The sequence below is a fragment of the Dendropsophus ebraccatus genome, chromosome 4 (genome assembly GCF_027789765.1).
Source record: "Dendropsophus ebraccatus isolate aDenEbr1 chromosome 4, aDenEbr1.pat, whole genome shotgun sequence".
NCBI classification, from domain to species: domain Eukaryota; kingdom Metazoa; phylum Chordata; class Amphibia; order Anura; family Hylidae; genus Dendropsophus; species Dendropsophus ebraccatus.
In genome coordinates, this window is record NC_091457.1 from 131,236,547 (window position 1) to 131,254,139 (window position 17,593).

Consider the following 17,593-nt stretch of genomic DNA (forward strand, 5'->3'; position numbering starts at 1 on the left):
TCCCTTGTACCAGATCATTAACAATGCAGAGGACACAGGTCGCCTCTGAGTAAAATAACACGATAATTACACAAAAGGACAGAAATAGAACAGTCATCCCTATGACATCGATCAGAGCTAAAGTCACTCGTTCCCATGTAATTCTGAATCGTAAAAGAATGGATTCAGACATTTATAACCACTAGAACAGAAAAAGACAAAAGTAATTCTAGAATATAACCAACACAGGTTACCTTAAAGGGGTATTCCAGTCTGCAAGAAATATAAAGACTAGGCCGCTGGAATGTCAACTAGCTGCAAGAATGGAGGACTCAGTACTAGAGATGAGCGAACCTGGAGCATGCTCGAGTCCATCCGAACCCGGACTTTCGGCATTTGATTAGCGGTGGCTGCTGAAGTTGGATAAAGCCCTAAGGCTATATGGAAAACATGGATATAGTCATTGGCTGTATCCATGTTTTCCAGACAACCTTAGAGCTTGATCCAAGTTCAGCAGCCACCGCTAATCAAATGCCGATCGTTCAGGTTCGGATGGACTTGAACCCGAACCCGGTTTGTTCATCTCTACTCAGTACCTTATTACCCTAAGCTGCAGGACTGCAACTAGGAGCAGGGCTGATTCTAGGTTTTCTGCTGCCTGAGGCGAGAATTGAAATGGCGCCCCCTGCCAATTAACAATTAGCAGTTAAGAAATCTATGTAGCCCACTGCATAAACAGATATCTACATACATAGATATTTACTAGCAGTAATATACAGCACATATATACCAACAGTGAATATATTGCACAGATATATTGTTTTTATGGCGTTCACCATGCAGGAAAAGTGAAAGTAAGGGATTATGCCGCCCCCCAGTGGAGCAGAGAATCTGCCGCCTGAGGCAGAAAGCTCATTCTGCCTCATGGCAGAAGCGGCCCTGACTAGGAGGAGCTGAATGGAATAGTAGGAAGGCGTACAATCCGCTGCTACATTTAAAGGGAATGCGTCAGCTGTATATCATGCTCAGAGAGGCAGATATGGGCAGATAGCTGATAGGGGGGGATAAAAAAAATGATGTCTGTGTCCTGGCTGATGGCTGTTTGGACTGTTTACAAAGTTATCCATCGAAGCTCAGGTGTCGTAGAAGCCGGCTAAGCAGCAGCATGCACTCTTTTTCCCTCCCCTTTCTTACTCTGCATGACTAATGTACACAGTTTGGCTTCTAGCACTGCAGGGCAGGAAGAGGAGGGAGGAGGCATGCAGCACACAGGAGACTGCTAGAGCTGTCACTCAAGAGCAAATGGGTGGGACACATCAGCTATGCTTGAACTAGAACCAACAACAAAGCTATCCTCATTCCCTATCCAGCAGTGGTAATGTTTGGGAGGGTAAAAACTGATAACAGCTGTGGGAGATTGGGGTAGGCTCCCAGCGATATTAGGCTCCCAGCCATATTAGGCTCCCAGCCATATGCAAAAAAAATGTAATGTCCCTGGACCTGGTCTGCACAGTCCTGTGCTGGGAGAACACTGAGTACTGTGCCATCCTTTTCACATACACATGCTACGAGCTAATCAATGGGCTACAGCAGTAAACTGGAAGGCGACAACTCCAGCTGTGTGATCTCCAACATAGCAGCACAGCATTCACACATAGGCAACAGCCAAGAGATCAACAGGATAAAGCCTTTCCTCCTGGCATGGGCATCTCGCCTTTCCTCCTGGCATGGGCATCTCGCCTTTCCTTCTGGCATGGGCATCTTGTCCAGATACCTGAGAATAGCACTGTCCGCTTATACACTCTGGAGCAGCTTCAGAGTTTAAAATAAAAAAGTCTACTTTGGGAACACAATGCACTTGGGGAAGAAGAGGAGGGCAGTTTCAAAACAACGTCTCTGGGGGACCTGTCCTGTTTTGCACTTCTAAGACAACCAACATAACTGAATGGGCACTACGTAAAATTTCACCTCTGGTGACGCTGCAAAGAAGAAAAACACTTACTGCCAATGTAAAGAACGAGGGCTAAAATGGTATTTGGAATTTATTGCACAGACAATTTTATCTCTGTTCTCAGGATCGCCAGGGGGCCCAGATGTCTGCCCCCCACTAAAAAAGTTTCCCACCCCTAGTCTATGAACAGGACATAACTTTCTTCAGATGGGAATGCCCATTTAACTCTGTTCCACTGCCTGTAAGCTTATGTGGAATACATTCATAAGCAGCAATGGTAATAAAGGAGTATTACTTCCAGACAGCCCAAAAGTTAGTAATTGTTCCAGGACATACAAACCTAAAAATAGAAGGGAAATGTTCAGTCCCCTGCTGGGGTATTGTTCACCAACATAGTGGCTGCAAACCAATTACAAAATTCATTTAGTTAATTTATTCCTTTAATTTCTTTCTGCAGTAATCCGGCATGTAATACAGAACAGAAAGCATTCTTAGCACATTACTAACACCATCTCACATAGATACTGAGGCTGAAAAACAACACATCCAATACGCCGAACCTTCCTCACATTCAGAGGAAGGAGAAACACAAAGTCCCTGGCAAAATCTTAACCATTTGGTAACATTATGGTGATAGAACCCTCTAAAATCCAACATGACCAATACTTCTTTTCTCCCAACATCATCTGTCAGAGAAGAATCGGGGGGTCCCCATTCACATTAGACAGTAAGCTGGTTCTGCAAAAAGTGTAGATTAAGGACAATGTTTCTCTAATGTATATGGGGTCTTAAAGGGGTTTTCTGGGAAGCAGAAGGTGGCTGAAGGCTTCTGCCCTCCGGAGCTCACTTCCTATGGATCCACCTCTCATGGGGGGCAGACTTATTCCTGATTATTGTATGTGGACCAATCCACATCTGCAGGTGATGTCCAATAGCTGCGTATTGTCGCCACATCGTCCCCTTCCACATGTCGGTAAGGATTGTCCCATGGACTTTTGTGCATCTCTAAATCACGTAACTAGGGTTTGTACTGACAATGACCCAACTCATCCTTTTTATTCATTTTTTGCTTGCATACAGCAGAATAGGCTATTATTAGAGAATGGACAGGTTGTAATGTATGCCTTGTGTCTGACTGTTTCTCTTATGGCTCTACTAGGCATTGCTCCCACCTAGCCAGAATCCTGCTCCACACTGATGAGGGGCAACACCCCGAAACAGCTGTATGTGGATGGTTACCTAGCCTTGGTTTATCCCTTGTCATTACACTGACTTATAGGGCCACTTAATATGGTGGATTTGGTGGTTTCCATACAGGTGCCACCTCTTGGCTGTGTCCTTCCCCGAGGGATATCTGGCTAGTCCTGTGTTTCAAAACTCTTTAATGAGGCTCCACAGGCTCTTCTTTTGCATATTGTGTCTAACTGGTAACTAACACGGCAGGCATAGGTTTTCTTCAGTGTACACACCTCTGGCCACACCTCTGTGACACTTTTATATATACTTGCTACATATTCCATTACCTTCTGCATAGTGGAGACGGTACCATGATACATAACACTAGAGATCTGTGTGACACTGCAGAGGCTGAGTACATATGACTATGTGCATGGGCCCTAAATTGTCTCCATTACACATACGGCCAGGCTGGTCATTGTTACACAGTTACAAACAATGTATCATCTGTCTTTACATAAAGACATGTGTCCCCAATAAAAGACTATGCTGTGCACTGGATCTAATGTGCTCTGTGGCCTGTGAGTAAAGCGACATCCCTGCTGAATTTCGCTGTGCAGAATGGTTAGTCTCCAGATTTCCAGTCTTTCATATCGTTGCCAGACAGATGGAGAAGGGGATGTTTAAGCAGCGAACAGACACAATCTGCAATTTCACGGAGACCAGAAAAATTATTTCTAACAGATTCTACTTGAGTTAATGTTACACAACTGAGCGGCTTGTGCTGACTGACTATGGAGGCTGCATATATCAGTGGTGGCCAGCTAGAGGAGACCTGGGCTAACTAACAATAGTATAAATCTGCAGTAATGTAAAAACACTGCCCGCATGAGTGCTGACACTAGTGATGCTGTATGCATGTGTGCTGCTGACACTAGTGATGCTGTATGCATATATGCTGCTGACACTAGTGATGATGTATGCATGTGTGCTGCTGTCACTAGTGATGCTGTATGCATGTGTGCTGCTGACACTAGTGATGCTGTATGCATGTGTGCTGCTGACACTAGTGATGCTGTATGCATGTGTGCTGCTTTCACTAGTGATGCTGTATGCATGTGTGCTGCTGTCACTAGTAATGCTGTATGCATGTGTGCTGCTGACACTAGTGATGCTGTATGCATGTGTGCTGCTGACACTAGTGATGCTGTATGCATGTGGGCTGCTGACACTAGTGATGCTGTATGCATGTGTGCTGCTGACACTAGTGATGCTGTATGCATGTGTGCTGTTGACACTAGTGATGTATGCATGTGTGCTGCTGACACTAGGGATGTTGTATGCATATGTGCTGCTGACACTAGTGATGCTGCATGCAAGTGTGCTGTTGACACTAGTGATGTATGCATGTGTGCTGCTGACACTAGTGATGCTGTATGCATATATGCTGCTGACACTAGTGATGCTGTATGCATGTGTGCTGCTGTCACTAGTAATGTATGCATGTGTGCTGCTGACACTAGTGATGCTGTATGCATGTGTCCTTCAAACACTGTTAGTAACACTGTATGCATGTGTGCTGCTGACACTAGTGATGTATGCATGTGTGCTGCTGACACTAGTTATGCTGTATGCATGTGTGCTGCTGACACTAGTGATGCTGTATCCCTGTGTACTGCTGTCACTAATGATTCTGTATGCATGTTTGCTGCTGTCACTAGCGATGCTGTATGCATGTGTGCTGCTGACACTAGTGATGCTGTATCCCTTTGTGCTGCTGACACTAGTGATGCTGTATCCCTGTGTGCTGCTGTCACTAATGATTCTGTATGCATGTTTGCTGCTGACACTAGTGATGCTGTATCCCTGTGTGCTGCTGACACTAGTGATGCTGTATCCCTGTGTGCTGCTGACACTAGTGATGCTGTATCCCTGTGTGCTGCTGACACTAGTGATGCTATATGCATGTGTGCTGCTGTCACTAATGATGCTGTATGCATGTGTGCTGTTGCCACTGTTATAACACTGCATGAATGTGAGCTGACACTGTAAACACCTCTGCTGACATGGCAGCAATACTGCATGCATGGCTAGTGCTAATGCAAAAACACACCACATGCATGGGTGCTGCGGACACTTTAACATTGCTGTGTACATGAGTGCTGACACTAATAACGCTGCCTGCATGAGTGCTGAAACTGTAATAACACTGCCAGCTTGGAGGCTGCCACTGTAACACTGCATGTATGTGTACTGCTTCAAAAGTAACTGCACTGCATGCATGGGTGATGACACTGACACTCAAGAGTGTGTTCACAGTTTTTCCAGGTGTAATGTAACTGGATGGACCATATGGCTATTTGGCGCAGAATTTGAGATTTGCAAATAAACTTAACTTGCATAAAATATGTGGAATAAGCATCATAAAATGTTCAGAAACTTTTTTTCAAAATCCATAAGAAAACACAATACGTGCATTAAAACCACTCACACACAAAACACAATAAATATGAGTGTATTATTGAGCCTTAAAATACAGTGGGTGAACATAGCGTAATAACACTGCGTGTACACCTGATGAGTACTGTATGTGCCTCCACTAAACAATACTCTATGCATGTGTGCTTACAATGTGATAATATCACAGGTGAATACTTAGGCCACATTCACAAATCCTATTTTTTTTTTCTAATTGACTTCAGTTGCTGTAAAAATTATAAAAGCAATGATACTTACCTCTGCCATCCCCCTGTTTTTGTGGGTCTGACAGCTCCTATAGTACGCTTAGGGTACTAAGTGATCACAGTGTGCCATATTAGTGCCATATAGCAGACCATCAATGTCATACAGTAATAACAGCACATAGGGCGAATTCATTGGTTCTTACACAATATGCAATAACAGTAATGTCCACATATTGTGGTATACTGTATTCATAGACATGCCCGTTTATATCCAGGTTACATAGACTCCCCTGTTATATTTGTATTGGGTTCTACAGGACATGAGTCTTCTCTTCTGCTGTAAATGACTTGATCAGGGTAATGGCTGAGTCTCATATGATCTCTGCATATTTCCCATGACCCCGAGCATAGCAGCATCACCATCTAACAATGCGGCCTGTGCCTTGTATAAGCAGAAGAAGAGTGATAGAAGATGGGCCATTGCCTTCTGGACACTTAAGACACTGTCCTATTGGGCCAAAAGCCAAGCCGAGTCTATGGCTGCAGCAGAATGGAGATAGAGAAAATGTATAAATAAATCTAATATCTTTTACAGCCATGTATTTTACATACTGGAGGTTAAAGAGAATGTGTCATGAGAAATTGACCGATTGTTTAAATCAGGTTTTATGTTAAACATATATTTTTTTTAGGAATTTTTGGTGACTTTTTTTCTCATTTGCCATTCTTCTATCTAAATTATAAAATAATCCTGATATTGTGCAGTTCTCATTCTCACCACTGGGGCTAAAACTAAGCTGTTCTGTGTGTGGTGATAAGAGGAGGCTGCTGTAAAGTGATCTGTGCAACATTAGGCTGGCTTCACACTACCTTAAAATTTTGGAAAATCGCTAATAGAACGCCCTGATAGTTTCTTTTTTTTTGCAAAAACACCAGATGTTAGCTAGAGGTCAAAGGAAAATTATGACATGCCTTACACTCTTTGGATGTTGCATTTTTCTCTCCTCTCTGGTGTTTCTGAGGCTCTTTGGCAGACTTTCCAAAATGCAGCATGCTGTGCGAATGGCTCTTTTTCCCTGGCACATATTTTGTGGTCCTGCAAATAGGTCATGGGCAGAGGGAAAAAGATGCCTAAACCATAAAAAAATCATTCACACATAAAGTCAAAGATGCCATAAAATAAAAACCCAAATGCATGGAAAAAAAACTAAACAGTTTTTTTTGGAGGCCTGAAAAACGCCAGATAAAAAGGATGTGTGAGAGCACCTTCACAGCCGCATGTGACACCAGTAGGTAGAGAAGACAATAGCAGTTCCATGTGAAATGACCTTTTTGAAGGTCAGAGTACGCTCAGTAATGTTTCACATTCATCTCAAGGTGACAGACTCTGTCTATTGTCGTGTATGTCCATGAGGCTTGCTGTAAAGCATGTCACTAAATGCTGTTAAAAACCACTCTGGCAATATGGCCGCCCCATAACAATGTAATAAAAAAATGGTCAGAAAATTACAATTTTTTGTCCATTTTTGTGTACTTTTTTTTTAAGTACACATCTTGTTACATTTTACTTTCATTTTCTGATCTGAGAATGGCTAAATGTTTTTTTCCCAAACTTCTTTACTGATGGGCTATGATCAGAATAGGCCAACGATATCTGATATGTGGTGGTCTGACACCCAGCACTGCCAATTGTATATGTGAGTATATACAGAAAACAGAGCAGGAAGCTGACAGCTCCACACATTGTGTAGTGGCTGTGCCAGGTTATTGCAACTCAGCTCCCACTGTATATGTGGCCTCTGGCAAACATCTGACTGTCTGGGTTTATGCCTTTACTCTTGTCATCCTATTCTACTGCCTACTATAATATACCATAAGTTTGGTACACCGGCATTGGATGGCACTGCATATTTTACTACATGGTGCATATCCCACAAGGGAGGGAACAGAAGAAGAATTTCCTCATACATAAGGCTGGGAGAACCATGCCAGCTGTCCACGTAGACTCCTTAGTCATGACTAGTCATCTGTAAAAATCAGACCATGAAAGCCTCTGTGGTCTGTGAATAGCACCATAGAAGATAATCAGGCCTGTTATTTATCTGCCTTGGCTTTCCATAACCATTAGGTGAATTCCTTAAAACAGCGTTCTCCAACCTGTGGCTCTTCAGCTGTTGCAGAACTACCACTCCCATCATGCCTACAGAAGGATGTCAATGTATGATGGGAGTTCCCTGTCAGCAATGGCTGAAGAACACTGTTCAAAAAGAAATCAAGAATGTGATATAAATATTTGTTAGATAATGACGGAAAATATTTAATAAATATATATTTCTAGCTAAAGATTACAAAGTTATAAGACTGTTACTAAAAACTGTCAGCCGAGTGTGCATCCATATCGGCAGAGCAGCATGTGACACGTAGCTAACCTTGTGTCCTAATTCATTCTCAGCTAATCCTCACCAAGTCTTAATCTCAGCGGCTTGTCTACCTGCGAACAATTAAATAAAGAAATCACATTACCCTAATACAATTCCAAACACATCAGATCTAACCATCTCATTGTTACACAAAGCGCTCGCCGCTCTATTAATAGTGCAGCCGCTCAGCACAGTCTTCTCCTCTCCCTCACATTTCCCTTTGTATAACAAGCCACATTTTACCAGAATTTCATAAGGTTTTTACCACCTCACCTGCCTCATACATGAGCAGACACTGAGCTCTTACAGTACACGCAGTGTTCATGGCTGGATATATGGTTGTTGCTGTTGTTAGGTTATATAAAGAATTCATACTGAAAACATATGAGAAGGGACAGTATAGTGAATAAAGATATTCGGGCTTTATGCCCCATCCATATGTAGAGGACGTGATGTCACCAAATAAAAAGGTTGTGTCATTAAGAAAACTAAGGGTCCTATTCCACGGAGCGACAATGGAATAGTGACAACGATCTGCCGATAATTGTGTCATCGGCTGATCGTTTATTTAGGTTAAAATCTAAAATCATCTGGCACCGACTGCACATTGCTGCGTGGAATAGCGATGCGCTGAGCAGTCTGTCAGCTCAGACAGGCCGCTCTGAAGCCGGAGTCCGAAGCCAGACCGGGAGGAAAAAGGAGTGCAGGAGAAGACCTGCAACGTGTTTAGGTAAAGTATGGTGTTTAAACAAGGGCTGCAAGGACATCGGTAATAGGCCCAGTAAAAGAGCGCCAATCTAACAGATCGGCGCTTGTTTACATTATTGATCAGGCCCCCATCGGCCCGTGGAATAGGACCCTTAAGTCTAAACTCATTTCTGAATTAGTACTGCTTAAACACAATTACTAATCCACCATGTACCTGCTTTGTTTTGATAATCTGTTGCCCTTGGTTACGACCTATCAAGATGGGTCAGGCATGCTCAGTTCAACTGCAGTCTCCAGGGAGTACTGGCAATTGCTCTCCACTTAGCCTGCAAACAAGAAGGATTGTGGAAAGGTGTGTCCTTGTTGCATGGCAATAAAAGAGTCACAGTTTAGAAGTCATGAGATCCATGTGGGAGAAAAACAGTACAGGGATGCAAGTTTATTTACTAAAAACAGCCTGTGTACTCCTGTACATATATGTGGTACACATCTGATTTGCTCAATAAGCAAAGTTGGTAAAATCAGATGTGTACAACATATATGTATAGGAGTACATGTGCTGTGTCTAGTAAGAAGACAACCCCTATAAGAAGACCTGCTCCTATTCACTAATGCACATAGACTGTCTAACCCAATAGAGAATTCAGAAATGCCCCGCTAAATGATCACCCCAGATGCAAGATCAGACCATGTAAAGGACCCCTAAAAATAACTCCAAAATAAGTAGAAACCACAGACCAGACTTCCTGAGAATTACAGACCTCAGACCACAAACAGTTCAGGTCTCCAAAAATACAGACTTTTGAACCCTAACCAGAAGCTCCTACCTCTTTACGAAATTCAGGCAAGACCCTTTGTTTGCACACCGGACCCCAAGGCACGGTTCATAGACCTCAAGCTATAAGCCCTCTGTTAACAGACCCCTGACTAAACCTTTAACACCAGACATTGAGATATTCATAATTCCTGTTTCCCTGCATCACAGCACACCGTGTCCTACTGCCGCTCAGTGTCATGATGTCACCTGTAGTGGTGCAGTAGAGCAGGAGAAAGGAACAGTGAGTATATGAGGCTTTATATATCTGTATATGGCTATGTTCACACTACATATTTTTTGTGACAAGAACGGCAGTTGTTAGGCAATAAAACAACGGCCGTTCTTGTAATTAAATAACGATCAGCATCAGCTATGCACTACAGCCACACAAATAATTGACATGTCAATTATTTGTGGCCGTTGTTCGGCAGAAGTTCACACAGTGTGTGGCTGTTGTGTGACTGAGAATTAATGCCTAATTGATTCTCAGTCACAGCCATACGTCCTGCACAGTTCAATGTACAGTATTTAAATAATGTTTCTGCCGCTGGTATGGCAGTATCGGCCACAGGAACATGTAAAACAGTGGCCGTGTCAAACAACAAATTATAGTGTGAACATAGCCTATACTGTATCTGGTTAATCTGATGGTGAGATTATCTCCTGGACATTTCCAAAGACTTGGCCACTATGAAACAATCTGCTCACCTGTTTTCCCATGATGCATAGAGCATTATTCAATTATTCCTTTGTATAAATATTTTGGTCTTTTCTTCACAGTCTTACTAGTTTTAATGTTAACACTATGAACTCGTACTAGAACATTCTGTTATGTCATGAACATTTCAATATAAAGTTGTTTAGTTTTTAGTTGTTTAGTTTTGCCACAACCTTGGGATGTGGGTACTGCTGTGATTTGTTTGACAGACAATTTTTTTTTTATTTTATTTTTATATATATTTATTAATAATTTCTACTTTATTAAAAAAACAAGCCAGATAAACTTTTAGAAATCTGCCCAAGGCCATATCTGTACCTACTCTGTACCAGAGTCCCATCTGGAGATCATCACCTTCCGTAAGTAAAAAGTTAGCTAAACATCTCTCCCCAAACCAATGCTAAAGGGTAAGGGTGTCACCGAACATGCTTCTGCATTTTAGTGACCCGTGCTCCATATTTGTTTCCATAATGTACAAGGTAAAATATTCATAGCACCGATAAAACACTATGAAACATAAATGCTCCGGTTTGTATTAAACATTGGGATTTAATGAAGGTAAAAAACGTAAACAGGAGGAACACATCCCCAAAGGACCGAGAAGTAGGTTAAGAGCCTCCAAGAATTAACCAGCAAGGAAGATGCATTATTAGATCTATAAAGACAAGACATGTAATATTAAAGGCGCTCTCTTCAATAATATCAGAGATATCTACATTTCAGCTACTGATTCTAAGACATGTATATTCCAGTACATTGCAGAGACTGATATCTACAGGTTCTAAGGACTCAGAAGGTGTTACATTACAGAAGGTGTTGACTTGTGTCTGGTGGATAAAATTCATCTTAAACAGATGAATAAATAAATAAATGTTACTTATCTTACTGATCCCCCACTACTGCCGATCCAGTGCTCACCAGTCTCCACTTCCTGTTCCCATTTCAACAAATAGAAATGCCTGCTCAGCCAATCAGTAGCAGACGCGGGTCACCACTGTGGCCAGTGATTTGACAGATATTAAGTCAGGACTAGGAAGTAGAGGCCCGCAGAGACGTGGTGAGCATCAAAACAAAAGATCCAATTCTAAGGCTAAGTTCACACACAGCAAAATAAAAGCTAAATCTGAGCGTAATGCTGAGTGAAAATTAAACAATGTGTAAACAGGCGTGTTCACTATTTAGACGTTTACACTCAATCATGGCTGTTATTCTATACTGTGTGCGCTGACAGCTAAATTCACATTGACTTCAATAAAGCGCATTATTAGGCTATGTTCACACAACTAATGCTGCGTTTAGACGGAGCGATAATTCGCCCAATCGAACGATTAACGATTTCGAAGTAACAATGTGTTTTTATAACGATCGGTGTTTAGACGGAACGATATATCATTTGGAAAAATCATTATTGCGATCTCACACATAGGGTGAAGAGATGAAAGACTGTTTACACTAAGCGACTGTTTACACAAAGTGAACGACCAACGACGATTTGAGAACATGTTGAAAGATCAAAATGAACAATTTCTCGCTTGTCGCTTGATCGTTCGCTGTGTTTACACGAGCTGATGATTGCTCAAATTGCTTCACTTACATTGTGCTGCAGCTAGAGGAAATCCCGGCTGGAGTGTATACAAATAATGGGTTGCTGAAATGAATTTTTTTTTAAAAGCAAAAATAAATAAATAAAAGCTACCCATCCTTGCCACTGCTCAGCTGATCGGGCATTTCCTGCAGGGACAACACATTACATTAATCTAGGAAGCAGCCAAGAGCGGCAGAGACTGGAAGCCATTAGCAGAGCAGCTGCGGGTGATAGAGGCAGATCAGTATGGATGTTTTTATTTTTACAGCTCCCTGAGCTGACCTGCTGATGGATTGCATGCTCAGCCAATCAATGACTGGGCATGCAGTCCATCAGCCGGGTTGTGAAGGAGATCCCGGAGCCCCGGGGGGGTCCCGTAGCGGCAATCCAGCGCTGCAAAGGCACATGGAGAGTCCCCCCCTTGAAACATTTTTTACATCAACGATTTCTTTAATTTTTTGAGTTGCTTGGAAATAAATACTCATATTGGAGTCAACAGGGTGCTGTAACACATCACAAATCCAACATACATTTCCCCAGCACAAATCAGAGGCTGACCATCACATTGCATTAGCATTAGTCATTTCATGAGATTTAAAGGGGTTATCCAGTGCTACAAAAACATGGCCACTTTTCCCCCTCTCTTGTCTCCAGTTCAGGTGTGGTTTGCAATTAAGCTCCATTTACTTCAATGGAACCGATTTCCAAACCCCACCCAATCTGGAGACAAAAGAGGGGGGAAAGTGGCCATGTTTTTGTAGCGCTGGATAACCCCTTTAATAATTTTCTGAATGACAATTCTTTTCATGACGGATTCTTTTCTGCAGTGAAAAAATACCATGTGGACATTTCCTGTTGAGTTACATGGATGGGATGAAGACTGTTGCCAGATTCAACAATTTTGTCAATCTGTGTCAAATATGGCACATGCAAAAAAGGTAGGTACCAACAGCATCTTGCAATTGGTCACCTGGATCCTAACAATTGTAATGCCCTGAGTACAATATTCAAGAACAATGGATCATTGTGATCATAAAATCCTACTTCTTGTCATCTAACAAACACTGAGACATACAACGTGCATATACAACAAGTGGGTGAATGCTATTCTATAATGTCCGATACCGTGATGGAGTGTTGGCATAGTCTCCACTAGGTTTGTTTCCCTAAGAGCCAATCAGAAGGACAACAGCTGGAGATGGACATGTCCATAGACGTAGATTACTGATTTGAGCCATTTCCACCACTATCATACTGCATGCTACAAACCCTTCCATTCTGACACCAGCCATTTATACTTGGCGCCTCCTATAGGTTTTTTATAACCCAACATCACAAGTCTTAGTAGCTCGGATCAGATAACGACATTTTTTCCCATAAACTCTGTTACATTTACATATTATGATCATTTTCTACAAAGCCATTTGCATTTTTCTGGCATTTTTCTTCCTTGTTGATATGCAAATATATTCCAATGTGACCGGAAAGAAATCCGATAACTCCCAAGTCAAGGCTAATGCCTGCATCACAATAGGTTTGTATAAGGACAGAAGGGAAAGATAAAAACAATAAAAAACTACCATAAACCTAACAACCCTGTCACTTCCTATATGATAAAACGTGACAGCAAAACACAACACTGTCAGATAGATTCACAGCAGTCACTGCCATACAAATCCAGCTGCCTGCTGGCCTGTAACCCAGTGAATATACACTCCCCAAAGCAACACATCAGGTATTTGCCCTCATACAGCCAGGTTCACACTAAGCTGTTAGTGTCACAATTTTGCCATTGTCTCGTTATTCTTTTTTTTGTAATGTTGGTTAAAGGTGATGTATGAAGCCCTGTTTATACAGAGCCATTCTCATCCTCATGCACAATGCTATATTCTAACATACTCTTACTATACCATTGAATCCCTCCATTTCCATACGAGGTTCTTCTTCCTGATTCCTCACCACATGCTACATCATTAGGGTTTTCTCCTTTAGGAGCACCCAATGGAGTAGCATTTAGCAGCAGAGGGGCCCCCTTTGGCTCCATACCACCAATGTATAGCGCCCTGCACAGATGTACTGAATGAATGAGATGTAGAACTTAAAGGGGTATTCCAGAGGGGAAGAAAAGTTAAATCTGCTTCTATCTAAAAAGTCAAGTCTTCCAGTACTTATCAGATGCTGTATGTCCTGCAGGAAGTGGTATATTCTTTCTGACATGATCTTCTCTTCTGCCACCTCGATCTGTGACAGGAACTGTCCAGAGCAGCAGCAAATCCGCACAGAAAACCTCTTTTGCTCTGGAAAGTTCCTGAGATGGACAGAGGTGGCAGCAGAGAACACTGTTTCAGACTGGAAAGAATACACCACTTCCTGCAGAACATTAAGGAGCTGATAAGTACTGGAAGACTTATGATTTTTAATCAGAAGTCCAGTGTAATTACAAATCTGTATAACTTTTTTACAACAGGTTATTTGAAAACAATTTTTATTTCTTCGGAGTACCCCTTTAATGTAGATCTGTCTGCTTTCCTGAAATATCTTTTTTTGGTCACACAGAGACTCAAAGAAGCAGGCACGCCCTCACTGATGATGCCTGTTTCGCGCAGCAAGGCATTTCTTCTAGTCAGGGGAACGGAAGAAGTGCCTCACCATGCAAAACAGTTGTCGTCAGTGAGGGGACTCCTGCTTTATCTTGCTTTTCCCTGCACTACACAAAGTCATGAACAAATAAAGATGTTGAACACAGCTTGATCAGGTGTTATATGCTTTTCTTCAACGTTGTCTTGCAACTTAAGTCTCCCAGTATTAGCACCCTCAAGCTGTTATACTTCGAGGCCGGCATATCCCTGTTTACGTCCGCTTAAGCCATCCAGGTGTCATAATCAGAGTTTAGTGGACCACTCCCAAATCTCTACTGACATACAGTATTATTTACTAACATAAGCTCATCCTTATAATGTGACCACATTGACAGCCATTAGTTGCAATAAGGCAATGTGATCTTCATGTCATGGAACCTAGGCCTGTATGAGTCTGGCCTAGTGGTGATACATCCATTGCTTCCATATCTCTGCATACATTGATGGCTTGCCATTCAGAATTTTCCTAAAGCAATCTGACCATGCTGGTTATCACTCATTTTTTCTTTAAATGACTAACTTTAAGAACACGGCACAGGACAACAATTCATGTAACTGGGTGGGGGATGTCCATTTGGCTCCTCGCCGGACCCTGGGCATTGGGAGTGATGCTACTGGAGAGTTAAATTGATTTAAGCTACTTGAATGAGAAATGCAATCAGACACGAATTTCAAAGAGAACAATCATGTATGGTGGATTAGTATACGGTATATACTCCCACCCAGCCCCATTTCAGAAGTCTTGCTTATTCCCCCCCTGATCTCTATGGATTAGACAAAAATCGCATGAATAATGCATAAAAAAACACATTAAAACACATTAAAGGAAGTTGGAACTAGAGCTTCAATATAAACTTTGGACGAGAAGAACTAAGCTGAGGAGTTAAGAAGAATGTAGAATAAGAGAGAAGATCAGCAGGAGGATTAGAGCGTCAGTGAGGGAGCCACGCTGCCAAAAGACGATCACAAGTGTATCGGCACAATCATCCTATTTGTGACAATTACAGCGTACGAAGTGCCAGCACCCTCCCAGTTGATTGTAAAATCACAGCTGTATCCAGTCTTCAATTTGTACAGCGCTATACGCATCCTTCCCTATATACACAGCTGTATTTACTAGTTTGTGCTGCTCTCATGCCAGCAATGCCAGAAACAACTGTAGCAATGGCAAAGGGGCCGCTGCTTCAGGCACTAAATGGTACTGCCTTACGTGTACAGTGTACCTGTCCATTAGGTCTGACAGTAGTCAGGTAATGTATGTGACCTGCTCAGGGATGTAACATGCAACCTTGCAAGGGACATGAGAACGTGTGGAGCGGGGCTCCATCAGATCAACACTTAGGGGGCATTCACATGTTCTGTGCACAAAAGATGTGCCGCACGTCTGTGTCAGTACATTAGTGATTCAGGGCTCCTGGCATCCCAATACATGATGATGCCGGGAGCTCTGCATACCATTCCACAGCACATCTATATTTATGGACTGCGAACAGAATGTGTGAATGCCCCTTAGGCCTCTGTTTTCTCCTTCTTGCCTCAGTCTCCAGTGATCTGCTTATGGTTTCCCATCTGGTTTTCCATCAACCACAGTGAACACTACCTGCCCCTCATCCCATAAGTTAGATGGGCCCACTTCTCACTTTGTTATCAAGCCCAAAATAACAATTAGATCCCTTTTACCAGACCCCCAATCACAAGAAGATTTAGGTGTTACTATCGCTTTCAAAAACTTTTGACCTGTGACACAGACTGATCCTGAGACCCCCACTGATTAGATATACCAGGGAGAAGCATGCACTGTGTACCTCATTCCCCAACTCGCAGCTCACTATAAACCTATGACGCCCAGGGTGGATAAAAATCAATGTTTTTTTTAAAAAAAAATCAAAAAAATCTGATTTTTTTGATTTACATCGGATTTGTTTTTTATTTAAATCAGATTTTTGGGATTTAAATGGAATTTTTTTACAATAAACTGCTTTTTGAGGAAAATATTTTACCATCCAAAGGTTCTTCCGTCATGAGATAAAGCTGAGTTGTTTGAAGCGTAACTGTCATTTCAGGGTCATTTTTTTTAAAACATCAAATATCTATAGTACAAGCGATTTTAAGAAACTCTGTAATAGGTTTTATAAACCAAAAAAGTTTCCTTCTGGACTGAAAAAGCAATCTCCCAGCCTCCCCCCTCACTTCAGAAGAAGCAGGATTTCTGTGTCCATTATGTGGCTATGGAGAGGGGAGGGGCTGTTAGGAGTAACTAAGGGCCCTATTCCACCGGACGATTATCGTTCAGATTGTTGTTAAATCGTTCGAATCTAAACGATAATCGTTCGGTTGAAATGCAGTTAGCGATTAACGACCGAACGAGAAATCGTTGATCGCTTTATAAGACCTGGACCTATTTTTATCGTTGCTCGTTCGCAAAATGTTCACAAATCGTTCGCATTGAATAAAACATTGTTCGGTCGTTCGCAATAGATACGAACGCAATAGTGAACAAATAGCAAAGAAAAAACTATCGCAATTACGATCATAAGTAACGATTATCGTTCCATGGAAATGAGTGAACGTTTTCAGGTCTTTCGTAATAGCGGTCGTTTGAGATCGTTAATCGTTAACGATTATGCAAACGATAATCGTCCGGTGGAATAGGGCCCTTACGGAGCAGTCTTGCAAAGCGCAACACCCTGCAATCTTCTCTCAGTAAGTTCATAGATAAGCACTGACCTTTCTGACCCCAGAATCCAGAGTTTTAGGTGCCCAGAGAGTCTACAAACAGCTGACCTTCATGTCACCTCTGCCTGCCCCCTCATCTCCCTTGGCCCCTCCATAAGGATAGAATGGAGATAGCAGAATCCGTCTTCACTGGCTTCTCTGTAATGAAGACGTGTTTGCCTGATAATACACAGATAAGAA

General features: G+C 42.1%; 1 protein-coding gene across 15 annotated transcripts in view; it reads right to left on the reverse strand.

Annotated features, from left to right (window-relative positions):
* CACNA1D (calcium voltage-gated channel subunit alpha1 D) overlaps window positions 1-17,593 on the reverse strand; it is a 256,373-nt gene that overhangs the window by 189,448 nt on the left and 49,332 nt on the right. The window contains exon 2 of one of the 15 annotated variants that reach the window (XM_069967032.1): window positions 8,220-8,281. The exons of the other annotated variants lie outside the window; for them this stretch is intronic. The gene's annotated coding sequence lies outside the window, so the exon portion shown is untranslated. The remainder of the gene's footprint in view (window positions 1-8,219; window positions 8,282-17,593) is intronic. 15 annotated transcript variants of the gene reach the window in all.